This window comes from Stegostoma tigrinum, chromosome 27 (assembly GCF_030684315.1).
Source record: "Stegostoma tigrinum isolate sSteTig4 chromosome 27, sSteTig4.hap1, whole genome shotgun sequence".
In the NCBI taxonomy this organism is placed as follows: domain Eukaryota; kingdom Metazoa; phylum Chordata; class Chondrichthyes; order Orectolobiformes; family Stegostomatidae; genus Stegostoma; species Stegostoma tigrinum.
Genome location: NC_081380.1, coordinates 35,501,872 through 35,517,607, shown reverse-complemented (window position 1 = coordinate 35,517,607; position 15,736 = coordinate 35,501,872). Strand labels below are relative to the sequence as shown.

Sequence of the window (15,736 nt, the reverse complement as noted above, 5' to 3'; positions counted from 1 at the left end):
ATTCAGTCTTGGGAATTCATTAATGTAAGTTGTCCACTAATATTGCTTTAAATTCTGTAGTTTAAAATTTTGCTGTGACACCTTCTGCTTTGTGGGGATGCAGTGAACCAAGGTGGCTGTTCAATTCTTTGAACCTTTTCTGTTCTCAGCAATGCTTGCTCTCAGCCATTTGGATTGCTGAGCCTTGGCCTGCTTGTCATGAACCCTGGGCCCATTGGATGTTAGTTCTGTCTAATGTCAAGAAAAATGGATTTTTTGTATTGGTAGGGTTAATTGGTATGGGGGTTGGAGGACTGGAAGGAAGCAGAAGAGACATTCAACGACAACCTTGCAAATTTGAGCAGTTTTAAATGAAAATGATAGTTTTGCCTACTAAATGTTGCTTTTTATTTAAAAAGACTGTCTGCCATTTACATTAATTGATTGCTCAACATGGGCTACAAAAGAGATCAACTAATTTACTGCTTGTGGTTCTGAAGGACTTGATAAAACATAATTAGCCCAGGTGTATGTTCTCTAATATTATTTGAATTGTAATTTAGGATTGTCAAACCTAGATATGTTAGATTGTTCAAGGCTTGTTTAAGGTCAAACCAATAACAAAGAAAAAATTAATCTTCTAACTTCTCAAGTTCCTGAAATATCTGAGCATTACAATTCAATATTTTAGGTTATTTTTATATTGGCATAAAGCAAGTCAAGAATGTTTATGACAGCAATTTTGTTTAAATGACACAAAAAGTATCAACTTGTCAAAAACCTTGTCTGATTCCAAGATTTTTAAAGTGGTGTAATCTAATGAGTATTCTATGATTTACTTGGCCTTTTCAGTTTCTAAATTTCAGCTATTCTTGTATCTTTTAATAACACATTTTTGATACCTTTGTTTGAACAAGAGATGTGATCATGGGCTTCAGATAGGTATGACAGGTCGGCACAACGTCGAGGGCTGAAGGGCCTGTACTGTGCTGTTATGTTCTATGTTCTGTGTTCTAACTGTTCTACCATTTTCTTTGAATTAAAGTCATAAATGTCTTTTTCTGTTTAACTAGTTAGGCCATCCTTCTTGAACTTGACCTTGAAAGCAATTGGTCATTTGTATCACACTGGAAAATGCCTCAAATCCACCTTTACAGTGCTGCTTTTTATCCCAGTTCCAACTGTATCTGTTCTAATAACACATCCATGTATTCTTCATGCAAGCAGAACAATCTCCACAGTGTCCTTCGTCCATCCTCTTCTCCTCACCCTTTTCACTATGGTGACAGTTTCTAGAAGCATGGGATCAGGAGCCGTATTCATGCTTGTCTTTATCTTCTCAACAATAACTGATTCAAAGTCAGATGCTTATCTAAACTACCATATATGTACAAAATTTTTCCCAGCTCAATATTGGGAAGACAAAAACTGTAGTCATTAACTTAGTTCCTACAAACTTCTAAGCATTAGCCTCCTCAACTGCCGTTTCTGAATCCTTTTGATAGTATAATATCTCTGCATCTTACTTAATTTTGAGCTGACTTTATTCCTGCACATCTCTTCCCATCTCTGAGATTCTTCTCATTTATCATTGCAATACTAACCTTTTTCAGACATTGCTGTCCTGCAGATTCCATTTCAATTTTTTGTAATAGGTTTATTTTTAACAATATTTTTCTAACTGGCTTCACTAGAACATGGAACAACATAGTGCAGAACTGGCCCTTTGGTCCTCGATGTTGCGCCGACCTGTGAACTAATCTAAGCCCAACCCCCTACACTATTCCATGATCATCTGTATTCTTATCCAAGGATAATAACTTTTAGCTGCCAGGATCACTACTTTTAGCCTTCATTTGATCTAAGCCATTTGGAGTAGCATTGCTTGCCTACCCTGTCCCTGCACTTTCATTAACATGGTCCAGGCTAGCCTCCACTAGTTCCCTGTACCTCCATAAATCTGTCCAATTTATCCCTCATGCACTCCCATATGACCTCGCTTCAACCTATATCGATGACCTCGTTCAGCTTTGTTTCTGGACGCAGTTCTGAAATTTATATTCACTTGTTTTGGTCTTGAAACTGAGACTAATGTTTGAAAAGCTATAGCCTTCAGTCAACAAATAAACACCTATTTGCAGTGCAAGTCACTAGTGTTTGCTTGTGTTCTCCTAGTATTAGGCTACTTGCAGTATATTGCAATGATTTCTCCAACCAACTCTTTTCAGTGTTTTGTAGGTAGGTCTTGTTAGTCAATTTTGCTCTGGTTATTAAAGTGTAAATATTTAATGCTTACTACACTACAAAAAGAGAAGCCATCAGCCTAGTGGTATTATCACTGGACTGTTAATCCAGAGACTGAGGAAATGTTCTGGGACCTGATTTCAGGATGGTGGAATTTGAATTCAATAAAAATCTGGAATGACCATGAATCTATTGTCGATTGTTGGAAAAATCCATCAGGTTCACCATTTTCCATTAGGAAAGGAAGCTTGCATCCTATCCTGGTCTGTCCCACATGTGATTCCAGACCCTCAGCAATGTGGTTGTCTCTTAACTACTCTCTGGGTAATTGGGGATAAGCAATAAATGCCAGTCTAACCAATTATGCCCTCATCCTGTGAATGAATAAATTAAAAAAAAGACTGGTTTAAAATCTTGACAAAAAATTACCTGTGTGCCTTCCACTTGAAATCGAGTCATTATAAATGTTCATTTTGTTTCTTGTCCATTCTAGTGTTTGACAGATCATTCAGTGTCTTCAAAATTTTCAATCCAGCTGAACGAAAACTATTGAAAAGGAGATTATGGTACTTCTACTGATTCATTCTGTATTTAGAACATAGAACATAGAACAGTACAGCACAGAACAGGCCCTTCAGCCCACAATGTTGTGCCGACCATTGATCCTCATGTATGCACCCTCAAATTTCTGTGACCATATGCATGTCCAACAGTCTCTTAAGTGACCCCAATGACCTTGCTTCCACAACTGCTGCTGGCAACGCGTTCCATGCTCTCAACTCTCTGTGTAAAGAACCCGCCTCTGACATCCCCTCTATACTTTCCTCCAACCAGCTTAAAACTATGACCCCTCGTGTTAGCCATTTCTGCCCTGGGAAATAGTCTCTGGCTATCAACTGTATCTATGCCTCTCATTATCTTGTATACCTCAATTAGGTCTCCTTTTCTCCAATGAAAAAGGTCCGAGCTCAGTCAACCTCTCTTCATAAGATAAGCCCTCCAGTCCAGGCCACATCCTGGTAAACCTCCTCTGAACCCTCTCCAAAGCATCCACATCTTTCCTATAATAGGGCGACCAGAACTGGATGCAGTATTCCAAGTGCGGTCTAACCAAAGTTTTATAGAGCTGCAACAAGATCTCACGACTCTTAAACTCAATCCCCCTGTTATTGAAAGCCAAAACACCATATGCTTTCTTAACAACCCTGTCCACTTGGGTGGCCATTTTAAGGGATCTATGTATCTGCACACCAAGATCCCTCTGTTCCTCCACACTGCCAAGAATCCTATCCTTAATCCTGTACTCAGCTTTCAAATTCAACCTTCCAAAATGCATCCCCTCGCATTTATCCAGGTTGAACTCCATCTGCCACCTCTCAGCCCATCTCTGCATCCTGTCAATGTCCCGCTGCAGCCTACAACAGCCCTCTATACTGTCAACGACACCTCCAACCTTTGTGTCGTCTGCAAACTTGCTGACCCATCCTTCAATCCCCTCATCCAAGTCATTGATAAAAATTACAAACAGTAGAGGCCCAAGGACAGAGCCCTGTGGAACACCACTCACCACTGACTTCCAGGCAGAATATTTTCCTTCTACTACCACTCGCTGTCTTCTGTTGGCCAGCCAATTCAGTATCCAGGCAGCTAAGTTCCCCTGTATCCCATTCCTCCTGACCTTCTGAATGAGCCTACCATGGGGAACTTTATCAAATGCCTTACTGAAGTCCATATATACCACATGCACAGCTCGACCCTCATCAACTTTTCTAGTCACATCCTCAAAGAACTCTAAGAACTCTTGTGAGGCATGACCTGCCCCCCTCAAAGCCATGTTGACTGCATTTGATCAAGCCATGCTCTTCCAAATGGTCATAAATCCTATCCCTCAGAATCCTTTCTAACACCTTGCAGACGACAGACGTGAGACTTACTGGTCTGTAATTGCCGGGGATTTCCCTATTTCCTTTCTTGAAGAGAGGAATTACATTTGCCTCTCTCCAGTCCTTAGGTACGACTCCAGTGGAGAGCGAGGATGCAAAGATCCTCGCAAGTGGCGAAGCAATTGCATTTCTCGCTTCCCAAAGCAGCCGAGGACAAATCTGGTCCGGGCCTGGCAACTTGTCAATCTTAATGTTTGACAAAAGTTTCAGCACATCAGCTTCCTCTATCTCTATCCGTTCCAGCATGCACACCTTCAAAGGTTTCATTCACTACAAAGTTCGTTTCTTTCGTAAAGACAGAAGCAAAAAACTCATTTAGGGCTTCCCCTACATCCTCAGACTCCACACACAAATTCCCTATGCTATCCCTGATCGGCCCTACTCTTTCTTTGACCATTCTCTTATTCCTCACATAAGTGTAAAATGCCTTTGTGTTTTCCCTAATTCGTTCTGCCAAGCCTTTCTTGTGCCCCCACCTGGCTCTCCTCAGACCATTTTTGAGCTCCTTCCTTGCCCGCGTGTAATCCTCTCTAGCTGAACTTGACCCTAGCTTCCTCCACCTTACGTAAGCTGCCTTCTTCCTTTTCACAAGAAGCTCCACCACTCTCGTCATCCAAGGTTCCTTTTATCTTACCCCTTGCCTGTCTCAGAGGGACATATTTATTCATCACTCACAACAACTGTTCCTTAAACAGTCTCCACATGTCTATAGTGCCCTTACCATGGAACAATTGCTCCCAGTCCATGCTGCCTAACTTATGTCTAATCGCGTCATAGTTTCCTCGTCTCCAATTAAATATCCTCCCATTTTGCCTAATCCTCTCCTTCTCCATAGCTATGTAGAATGTGAGGCAGTTATGGTCAATATCACCAAAATGCTCTCCCACCACAAGATCTGATACCTGCCCCGGCTCATTTCCAAGCACCAAGTCTAGAATGGCCTCTCCCCTCGTCAGCCTGTCAACGTACTGTGTTAGGAAACCCTCCTGAACACACCTTACAAAAACAGCTCCATTCAAATCTTCTGCTCGAAGGAGGTTCCAATCCATATTAGGAAAGTTAAAGTCACCCATTACAACAACCCTACTACGTCCACAGTTTTCCAAAATCTGTCGACCTATGCTTTCTTCAATCTCCCTGCTGCTATTGGGGGGGCCTGTAGTAAACCCCTAACGAGGTGACTACTCCCTTGCTGTTCCTAACTGGTGTTACTTATTTTTCTCTTCAGAACTGATGACTCACTGACAGCAAAGATTTTATTTTAACAAAGTTTTTTTTTTAAATAGTGACTTGAAAATAGGTCAATAACATTTTCGCTCACATTAGAGATCTTAAAATAGAAGACAGACTGTTTGTACTAGATTCTTGCGAGCTGCCTGATAAATTTGTTCAAGTTCTACTGCGGTATGAATGTCAGTCACTGAGCGATATTATTCCTCCCCAATTATCACTATAATTTCAGTGAAATGCAGGACAATGTGCCTTTTTTAATGCAGTTGCGTGGTAGCCTTTCCCTTCCAGGGATTCAGTTAGTTGGACAGTTGGTTTGTGATGCAGAGTGATGCATACAACACTAGTTCAATTTTCGTACAGGCTGAGGTTACCATGACTCGGCCTTCTCAGCTTCACCCCTTTCCTGATGTATAGTGACCCTTGGGTTAAACTTGCAGCCAGTCAGGTCTCTTTAATGAGAGAGGAGCCTGTAGTGCTCTGGGATTATAGTGACACTCACTTTCACTTCATTTCCTTTCAATGTGCTAAGGGTATGCAGAACTATCAGACTTGCCTACTTGAACAATGAGAGTCAATTGGATTCCATACAAAATGTAAAACTTTGTCTGACAGAGCTTGAGTTATACCTGGAGATTATATTTTGAGTTCTGTAATATGGGAGTGATGTGTTAGTGAATATGATTCTATCACTGGTGATAATGATGAAGAGTTTGAGGTGATAAATTAGGTTTGAAGAAAGATCTTTCATTTCTAGACCATCTATCATGTTTTCAGGACATTTTTAACCACTCACAGTGAATACACTAGTTTTTAAGAGAATTCACTGCTGAAGGCAAACAATTTGCACTGAGGAAAATCATGCAGCAAATGAGAATATTGAAAACAAAATGCTAGGAGATCAACTAATCAGGCAACATCTGTGAACAGGGAAACCGAGTTAATGACTGAGGTCAATGATGTTTTCTCAAAATGCCTTTCAGTCTACAATCTCTGTTCTCTAGTTTACAACCTTCTGACCCAAGCAAAAACAACACTTCAGTTAACACTCATGTGAATTTGCACCAGTTCCATTGCATTAACAATCCAATAGAATTCTCATTTGATTGCAACATTTAAACAGGATCAAATTTTGATGAACATGTTCACACAGCAGCAAAGTGGTACATAACAGCCTGGTCGTTGTCATCAGAACAGATGGGCCTATATTTACCTTAATTTAAAGATAGCATTTCTCCAGTATTAAAACAAATCCTGAGCATTTGAGGGCTTCTGTCTCTACCATCCTTTCAGACGGTGAGTTCTAGACCCCTATAATCTTTAGGATTGAAAAGATGCTCCTCAACTCCCCTCTTATCCTTCCAAAGGTTACCTTAAATCAATGTCCCCTAATTATTAATGTTTCTGCTAATGGAAATGTGTCTCTTTCGTCCACTCAGTTTTATAGAGCTTCATTATTCTACAGCCAGCCTAAATTGTAGTGCAATGTATTGCAGTACAAAGTTGTAATGATCAGACAAGCTTTAGGGGTTGACTGTCTTGCCTTGCTTTCAAGTGTTTTGGTAATGCAGCGCCATTTGTATTGATGTGAAATTTAAACTGTTGATTACGTTGTGAGATGAAGAAGTAATGTTCAAGATGCCAGGAGAGCTTGAAAAGCTGCTGTGTTTAGTTGTGAGGACTTCATAGCCGTATTATATGTTACTTACAATTGAGCGTCAATTTTAAGAAAAAGGTCGCAAAGTATTTTAGATGAAGAAAATGCATTTCCATGCTTATTTTTTGTCTGAAGCCAGAATGATGACTACCATTTCTTTTGTGTCAGCCTGATTCAGCATAGCACTCCTGTTTCTCAGTCAAAAAATTGTGGGGTTAGAGTCCTGCTCCAAAAATGTGAATGTGTAATTTAATCTAGCACTTCAGTGCAGTTCTGTGGAGATGCTACATGTTCAAGATACGACACCGTCCTTTAGATGGGATGTTAAAAAGATGATCTGTCTTCTGAGATCAATGTAAAATATCCTGCCACACCATTCAGAGTAGAATATGTCCTGATCCACAATTATCGCTGGAGCAATAAGTACATAGGGTAAATTATCGGATTACTTTATTTAATAGCTGTTCATGAAACCTTGCCGCGTGTAAATTGGTTTTCATATTTACAGAATTATAACCGACTACATTTTAAAGATATTTCGGCTGAAATGTGCTTTGGGGCACCTTGATGCTGCAATAGATTTTTAAAAAATCAGCCATAATTCTGACTTTCGACAGGCTGGAATTGGTACATTATGAAAATAAATTGTTCTAGAGTGTATATGCAAACTTTTCAGCTTAATGTTTCAAATGAAGTGGGTTTACAGCTCAAGTGATTTAAAAGCTTAGATGCTAATGCAGTTAAGATTAGTCATGTTGGTAAGTAAAATAACTTGAAGGAAAATAATGGTGATTCACTGCAATTGGGCAAGAAAGAATTGACAAAATTGTCAATTTTAGGATTTCTGCCCATTTTGAGAATTATAATGTAATAATTTTGTGATCTTTACAATTTGTTATTATTGAAACCTGTGGCATTGGAGTGGCTTGAGTTGAACTTTGAAACTGTGACAATGATTGCATTTTGTTTTTTTGAGAAGACAGTTTTATCCACTTTGTGCAAATTGGTAAAATGGCACTTTTTTCCCAAACCCTTGATTTGAACACATTTAAAGCATTACCTCTGTAAAATTCAGGAATATGTCTTTTTTTCCATGTAACTTTTCAGTTTGTTTTTATCGATACATTAAAACCATTCAACATGATGCGGTACTAGGCCCATTCATTTCTACTAACCTGGCTGTGTGGGATAAATTTGTACCTGTCAACTGCAGTCAAACATTATCCATGTTTCCTGTTAGCATTTGCAGGTGTGATCCGTAAGTACTGTGTTCATTGTGAAATATCTGCTGTCTTTAATTAAGTAATTGCAATGGCTGTTTAAACAGCAGGCATCTCTCTAAATTACAGCCTTTCCAACTGTGTTGAATTAAAACTAGAGTTAAACGTTTTACCTGGAACAATGGCTAAATATGCTGGTAACAGTGTTTTTATAATGTAGTTAAATGGATCCTCATTTGTAAGGTAGTTGAAGGGACTGTAGCTATTTGTTGCTGTTGGGGGTTTGAAACACTTTTGAATATATTACCAAGGATCAACAGTCATGAGCCTTTACTTGATTGTGTTACTATAGTACCGAAGCAGTTTTCCTGGTCATTTCTTTGTGAAATAAAGCTAATTCCCTGTTGTTCCTGTTACCCTGTATGTACTTTTTGTTAAATTTGCAGTGTGCTAGGTTCTGAACATGATTTTGAGAGTTCTCTAGGATTCTACTGAATAAAGGTGATTGTTCTAGATTTGAGGAGAGGGATGAAAATTTACCTGTACCACTCAAATTTTCTCAGTAGGTCCAAAACGTCATTAATTGTGACCTGTGCCCCACCTTCCCCGTGCCCACCGCACCCCCCCGACCCTCCCAGAGGTAACAAGGTGAAATTAAGATCACAGACCTGAAATGTTAAGTTTGTTTCTGTCTCCACGCATACTGCCTGTCTTGCTCACTGTATTTCCAGCATTTTGTTTTTAGTTCAAATTCAAGCATATTTGGTATTTTGCTTTTGGAATGAATTTGGTTCTTTCACTTCCTCCTTTCACCATGAAACAAAATAAACTTGTCGTGACGGTGCATGAGCTAAAATAGAAGATGTGATGCTTTCAACTGGTATGCTTAATAAATGGTGAATGTACCCATCCCAGTTGGAGTTATAGTCAGAGTCATACACCATGGAAACAGAGCCTTTGGTCCAACTCATGGTGATCAGGTGTCCTAAACTGAACTAGTTCCATATCCCTCAACTTTTTGGTGCATGTTACTTTAAACCTTTCCTATTCATGTACCTGCCAAATGTTTTTTTTAAATGTTGTAATTTACGTGCAGAATGAGAGCATTTCTCATCCCAATTATTCACAGACAATTGCATCAATGTGATACTTCCATTTTGAGCATTAGATTCTTAATTGAGGTTCCTCATTTTAAAGACAGAGATTTTGAGCTGTGATTCAACAACTGATACAGCAACAAGTTACATTTCTACATTACACCAAACCCATAGTAAAACAGCCTAGAGTATTTTTTCAGGAAAAAAAAAGAAAAATTTGCTGGGCTATGGGGAAAAGGTAGGTGAATGGCACCAAATGAACTGGTCTTCAGGCGCTAACATTGACATTACCAATTACAAAGAAAAATTCACTATTGTACAAGTGGAGCATAGGGCTGTTATTTTATTACAGAGAAATGATTGGTGATTTAACTTGAGTGTCGTCATGCCTCAAATGAGGGGAGAGGCTGAGAATTAGTGTGCTTTGTGGCAACCTCAGCCTATGTGGGAATTGAACCCAGATTGGCATCACTTTGCTTTGCGATCCAGTTATGTGGCCAACTGAGCTAATCAACTCCCAATGAACATACATGTGTGCCAGTACACTTGAATAAGAAGCAAATGACCTCCTTCAGTGTTGTAATATGACATAGGAAGGATAAAAGGTGAGAGAGACAGATTTTATGTAGGGAATTTTGGGGATAAGAGAACTGGCTGTTGAAGATACACTGGTGATGGTGAAGTTGTGAACAATAGGATTGCTGAAGGCTAGATATAAAGGAGCATAGATATTTCCAAGTTGAGATGACAAATACAGGACATGCAAGGCTGGTGGAGAGATTTGAAAACAGTGGGTGAATTTTAAAATTGACACGTTGTTAAACTGGGAGTGACTGACTTTTTTTAGCAAAATCTGAGATGATGAGAAAGTGGGACTTGATGTGAGTTAAGGTATTGCCTGCGGACATTAGTTGAACTTTTAGTTTTATGGACCAGAGAGCTTGGTAGGCTGGCCAGCAGTGCAATGGAATCACCATTTATATGTAGCAATGATATGGATGAGGGTTTCATAGGGGGATGAGATGGAGTGAGGTCAAGCCAGTATGCAGGTGGAAGTAGGCCATTTTGATTATGGCACAGATATGTGATTGGAAACTCAATCCTGGATCTCGTATGTCATGGTGTAGTGAATGGTGAGGGTGCAGAATAGTAGTGATGGCAGGGAAACAGACAGAAACCAGGTGAGAGATAATGGGAACTGCAGATGCTGGAGAATTCCAAGATAACAAAATGTGAGGCTGGATGAACACAGCAGGCCAAGCAGCATCTCAGGAGCACAAAAGCTGACGTTTCGGGCCTAGACCCTTCATCAGAGAGGGGGATGGGGAGAGGGAACTGGAATAAATAGGGAGAGAGGGGGAGGCGGACCGAAGATGGAGAGTAAAGAAGATAGGTGGAGAGAGTATAGGTGGGGAGGTAGGGAGGGGATAGGTCAGTCCAGGGAAGACGGACAGGTCAAGGAGGTGGGATGAGGTTAGTAGGTAGCGGGGGGTGCGGCTTGGGGTGGGAGGAAGGGATGGGTGAGAGGAAGAACCGGTTAGGGAGGCAGAGACAGGTTGGACTGGTTTTGGGATGCAGTGGGTGGGGGGGAAGAGCTGGGCTGGTTGTGTGGTGCAGTGGGGGGAGGGGTCGAACTGGGCTGGTTTAGGGATGCAGTAGGGGAAGGGGAGATTTTGAAACTGGTGAAGTCCACATTGATACCATATGGCTGCAGGGTTCCCAGGTGGAATATGAGTTGCTGTTCGTGCAACCTTCGGGTGGCATCGTTGTGGCAGATTTCCATTTCCACTCCCCCTCCCATTCTCTAGATGACATGCCCATCATGGGCCTCCTGCACTGCCACAATGATGCCACCCGAAGGTTGCAGGAACAGCAACTCATATTCCGCCTGGGAACCCTGCAGCCATATGGTATCAATGTGGACTTCACCAGTTTCAAAATCTCCCCTTCCCCTACTGCATCCCTAAACCAGCCCAGTTCGTCCCCTCCCCCCACTGCACCACACAACCAGCCCAGCTCTTTCTCCCCCCCCCCCCCCCCCCCCCCCCCACCCACTGCATCCCAAAACCAGTCCAACCTGTCTCTGCCTCCCTAACCGGTTCTTCCTCTCACCCATCCCTTCCTCCCACCCCAAGCCGCACCCCCAGCTACCTACTAACCTCATCCCACCTCCTTGACCTGTCCGTCTTCCCTGGACTGACCTATCCCCTCCCTACCTCCCCACCTATACTCTCTCCACCTATCTTCTTTACTCTCCATCTTCGGTCCGCCTCCCCCTCTCTCCCTATTTATTCCAGTTCCCTCTCCCCATCCCCCTCTCTGAAGGGTCTAGGCCCGAAACGTCAGCTTTTGTGCTCCTGAGATGCTGCTTGGCCTGCTGTGTTCATCCAGCCTCACATTTTGTTATCTTAGAAACCAGGTGAGGGCAGCATGGTGGCTCAGTAGTTAGCACTGCTGTCTCTGTGTCAAGGACCCGGGTTTGATTCCACCCTCGGGCGACTGTCTGGTGTTCGCATGTTCTCCCGTGGCTCCTTCCAGGAGCTCCGGCTTCCTCCCACAGTCCAAAGATGTGTAGGTTAGGTGAATTGGCCATGCTAAATTGCCCGTAGAGTTCAGGGGTGTGTAAGTTAGATGGATTGGACATGGGCAATGCCATGTTATAGGGGAAAGGGTAGGGTAGGGATTCTGTTATTCTATCATCATTTTTCACTAACAAGTTAAAGCACCAAAAATTAACAAAACACTTAAAATTGGTACACGTGGCAAAGAATTTTATTGTTTTACTCCATTGGTTTTCAGTCTGTATCCCATCACATTTATACAGTGCATTTGACATAATAATACATCCTTGGGTGCTCCACAATACCACATTAAGTGAAATTCTGGAGCAACTTCCCAAAAGCTTGGCCAAAGTGATATGCATTAAGGAGCATCTTAAACAAGGAGAGAGGCACTACGGTTTAGAAATGGAATTCCCAAAATTGGAATCTTGACCTCAAAAGGCATGGCTAACAATGATGTAGCAAATAAAGTCAGATGTGTGGTAATTTGGAGAGAACAAAATATAAGGATTGAAAGGCTGGGAGAAGTTGGAGATGGGAAGAAAGGAGACTGTCAGGGACTTAAAATCTGTGTCTCCCCACTTCAGGCTAGTTCTGGCAACTGATGTGGAGCTTCTCAATCCTGCTGGTAAGTAAGAGTTGAGTGTCTTTAGATGTTTTACTGCATTTAAGCTACTATATAAGTACAAACTTATTATTGTTTGTACTTAACTATTTTTACATTCATCCTTTTTAAATTTTGTGGGCTTGGGTATTTGGATAATTAGATATTGTTGGATAAGTCTATATCAGAACAGCAAGAATTTCAGCTGCATGACTCCACATTTCAAATTTGTTCTAAATCCCTTTGTCTCATTCCTTCCCTCTGAAGGCTTTTTAGAATTTCATCTGATAATTCTGTACCAAAGTATTGCTTGTTCTTCCAGTTAGCTTCAATATTTATTTCCTTGTATATCCCTGAAGAGTATTGAAATACATTTCTACACTAATAGGGAGGCTTTCCCACATCTGGTGACTTGAGGTAGTAAAAAGCAAGTGTTTTTGTCTGATTCTGTGGCGGGTTTTCCCCTGATGTGAGAATGAGTGGTCCCACTGTACATCGAGCATGTGGCCAATCAGGAATTTCTTTGAAAGATTGACAGGTTGAAAACTGGCCTGTCTGAATAAATTATGATTGTGCCTTCTGTGGCTATCATACCTTGAAATAGGACTCCCAAACTCATGGCTTCTGTATCAGAGGCTGGGACACTACCCACTGAGCCACAGGACCACTCCTTTCTACACTAAAAGCATATAAAAAGGATGTTAATAAAACTGACAGGGTAGAATCAGAATTGTTGCAACATAAAGGGCCATTTGATCCATCATGTCTACGCCAGACCTTCAAAGAAATTCATGAACTGCCACTCACCCTTTTTCTCCGACATTATCTCAAGTGATTTGAAAAAATCACAATAGACCTTGGGGAGCTAGAGATAGCAGGGGCTTGCAGTGAGGATCCGTTAAAGCCAGCTGTGCTCTTGTAAATGTGACTTTTTTAGGCTTAAGTGGGATCTGTTATCAGTGTTCACACTTGGAGCCTTAGGAAGGTTTCAAAAATGGTCATATTGAAGTCTGAGTTTGCTGCAGGAGTCAGGTGCATGAAACCTTTACTACTGCACTCCATTTCACTACTTCTGCATTGTATATTTGTACCACACAAATCTTAAATATCTCTTATATTGGCTGTCTTTTTTTGAATAAAAAGAACTTGAAAAGCACATCCTTAGTGATTTAAATAATACAATATTAGTACGTCTTTCTTTCAACTATTAGTCTGAGGTGGCAGATCCACAATTATATAAATAGCATCAATACTACTTAAATGGAATAAATGTACCTTGTTTTAGCAATTTGTTTTGTTGTGGGGTTATAACGGTAATAGCGAACATTGTAAAAGTGAAGGCATTGTTCACTGGAACACTGATAACATTAAAAAAGACGTGAAGCACTTGTTCTACTGAATGACACAGATCTTGGCATGTAGCTAGGCTTCACATGTGGATGTTGGCAATGACCAGTCCCTGCATACTAAAGATGAAGACTGAACTTTACAGGGCTAATGGTAAGATTCTTAGCAGTATAGATGAGCAGAGAGATCTCTGTGTCCATGTACACAGATCCTTGAAAGTTGCCACCCAGGTTGACAGGGCTGTTAAGAAGGCATACAGTGTTTCACCTTTTATTAATAGAGGGATCGAGTTCCGGAACCAAGAGGTTATGGTGAAGCTGTACAAAACTCTGGTGCTGGTCACCGCATTATAAGAAGGATGTGGAAGCTTTGGAAAGGGTGCAGAGGAGATTTACTGGGATGTTGCCTGGTATGGAGGGAAGGTCTTACGAGGAAAGGCTGAGGGACTTGAGGCTGTTTTCATTAGAGAGAAGAAGGTTGAGAGGTGACTTAATTGAAAGATATAAAATAATCAGAGGGTTAGATAGGGTGGATAGGGAGATCCTTTTTCTTAGGATGGTGACGGTGAGCACGAGGGGTGAAAGATATAGGACAGATGTCAGAGGTAGTTTCTTTACTCAGTAGTAAGGGAATGGAACGCTTTGCCTGCAAAGGTAGTAGATTCGCCGACCTTAGGTACACTTAAGTCGTCGTTGGACAAGCATATGGACGTACATGGAATAGTGTAGGTTAGATGGGCTTGAGTTAGGTATGACAGATCGGCACAACATCGAGGGCTGAAGGGCCTGTACTGTGCTGTTATGTTCTATGAACTGTATTGTGACCATGGCTGCTTCCTACTTCTAAATGCTTGCATTAGTCACGTTTTGTCCAGTTATCCCAAAGCATCCTCATTTATTTTTAGTTTGCTCATATTTCAACTGTTGTAATTTTTGTGATTTATAATTTGTAGTTATGATTTCCATTTAATTCAGTAGCAGAATTATTTTGAGGTGGATGACCTAGAAATCAATAGGGTTCATCACTGTTTGCTAGGTACAATATTTTCAGCAACTTAATAGTGAAAGTAAGCCTTAAGGTTGCAAAATACAGCATTTATAAGCGCAAAGTTTTTATAATGCCAGATAAAATTAACTTTCCCAATTTGTTTATTTTCCCTTTTAAGTGCTGTGAATTGCAGTTAAGGGCCCAAGACCGCCACTATTGGCCATGAGAAGTGCCCAGTCCACTACTTCACTCCGGAAGGGTATTTCAAAGGTTTAAACTGAGATGTGAAGCTAACCTGTTTCACGCTGCTACATTGGAGCAGCCAGATTTGTGGTATTTTCCACTAATAGGATGCAGCTGTCAATCCAAAAGTATGTTCTTCCTATCTCAAATCAGTAATGTGGTATACAAATTTCACTGCTAGTTTGATGCCATACATGGTGGGTCTTATTAAACCACGTTTCCCTTTGTTTGTACCAGGCTGACTACTGACCGTACTGAGTGACTTGTGCTTTTTTTTTAAAAAAGTCATAATGCCATCATTATTTTGTGATTCCAAGATTGGGAAGCACTTGCTGAGCAGTCCTAAGTTCAAAGTAGTACATTGTTAACCAACTAAAGTTTATTTGCTAGATGGTGCTTATATTCATATGCAGGTAAAGAAATTTGTCCAGCCATCATCTTTTGAATTAACTAAAGAACACTAACACTCTGGTCAAGGAGTTGCCAAGTAGATTGTACCAATGGGAGTCCACTTGCAGTCAGTCTGTGCTGTTTTTTCAAGGTGTAAAATTTTCTCCCTTTGGAATTTGGCATTGTTGCATTTGCCCTGATAAATGTGAGGTGGAACCTTGTGCTTTTTTCAAA

The 15,736-nt window shown here is 40.9% G+C and overlaps 1 protein-coding gene across 2 annotated transcripts in view; it reads left to right on the top strand.

Moving 5' to 3' along the window:
* Positions 1–15,736, top strand: part of akap10 (A kinase (PRKA) anchor protein 10) — an 81,955-nt gene that overhangs the window by 26,349 nt on the left and 39,870 nt on the right. The gene's annotated exons all lie outside the window — the stretch shown is intronic.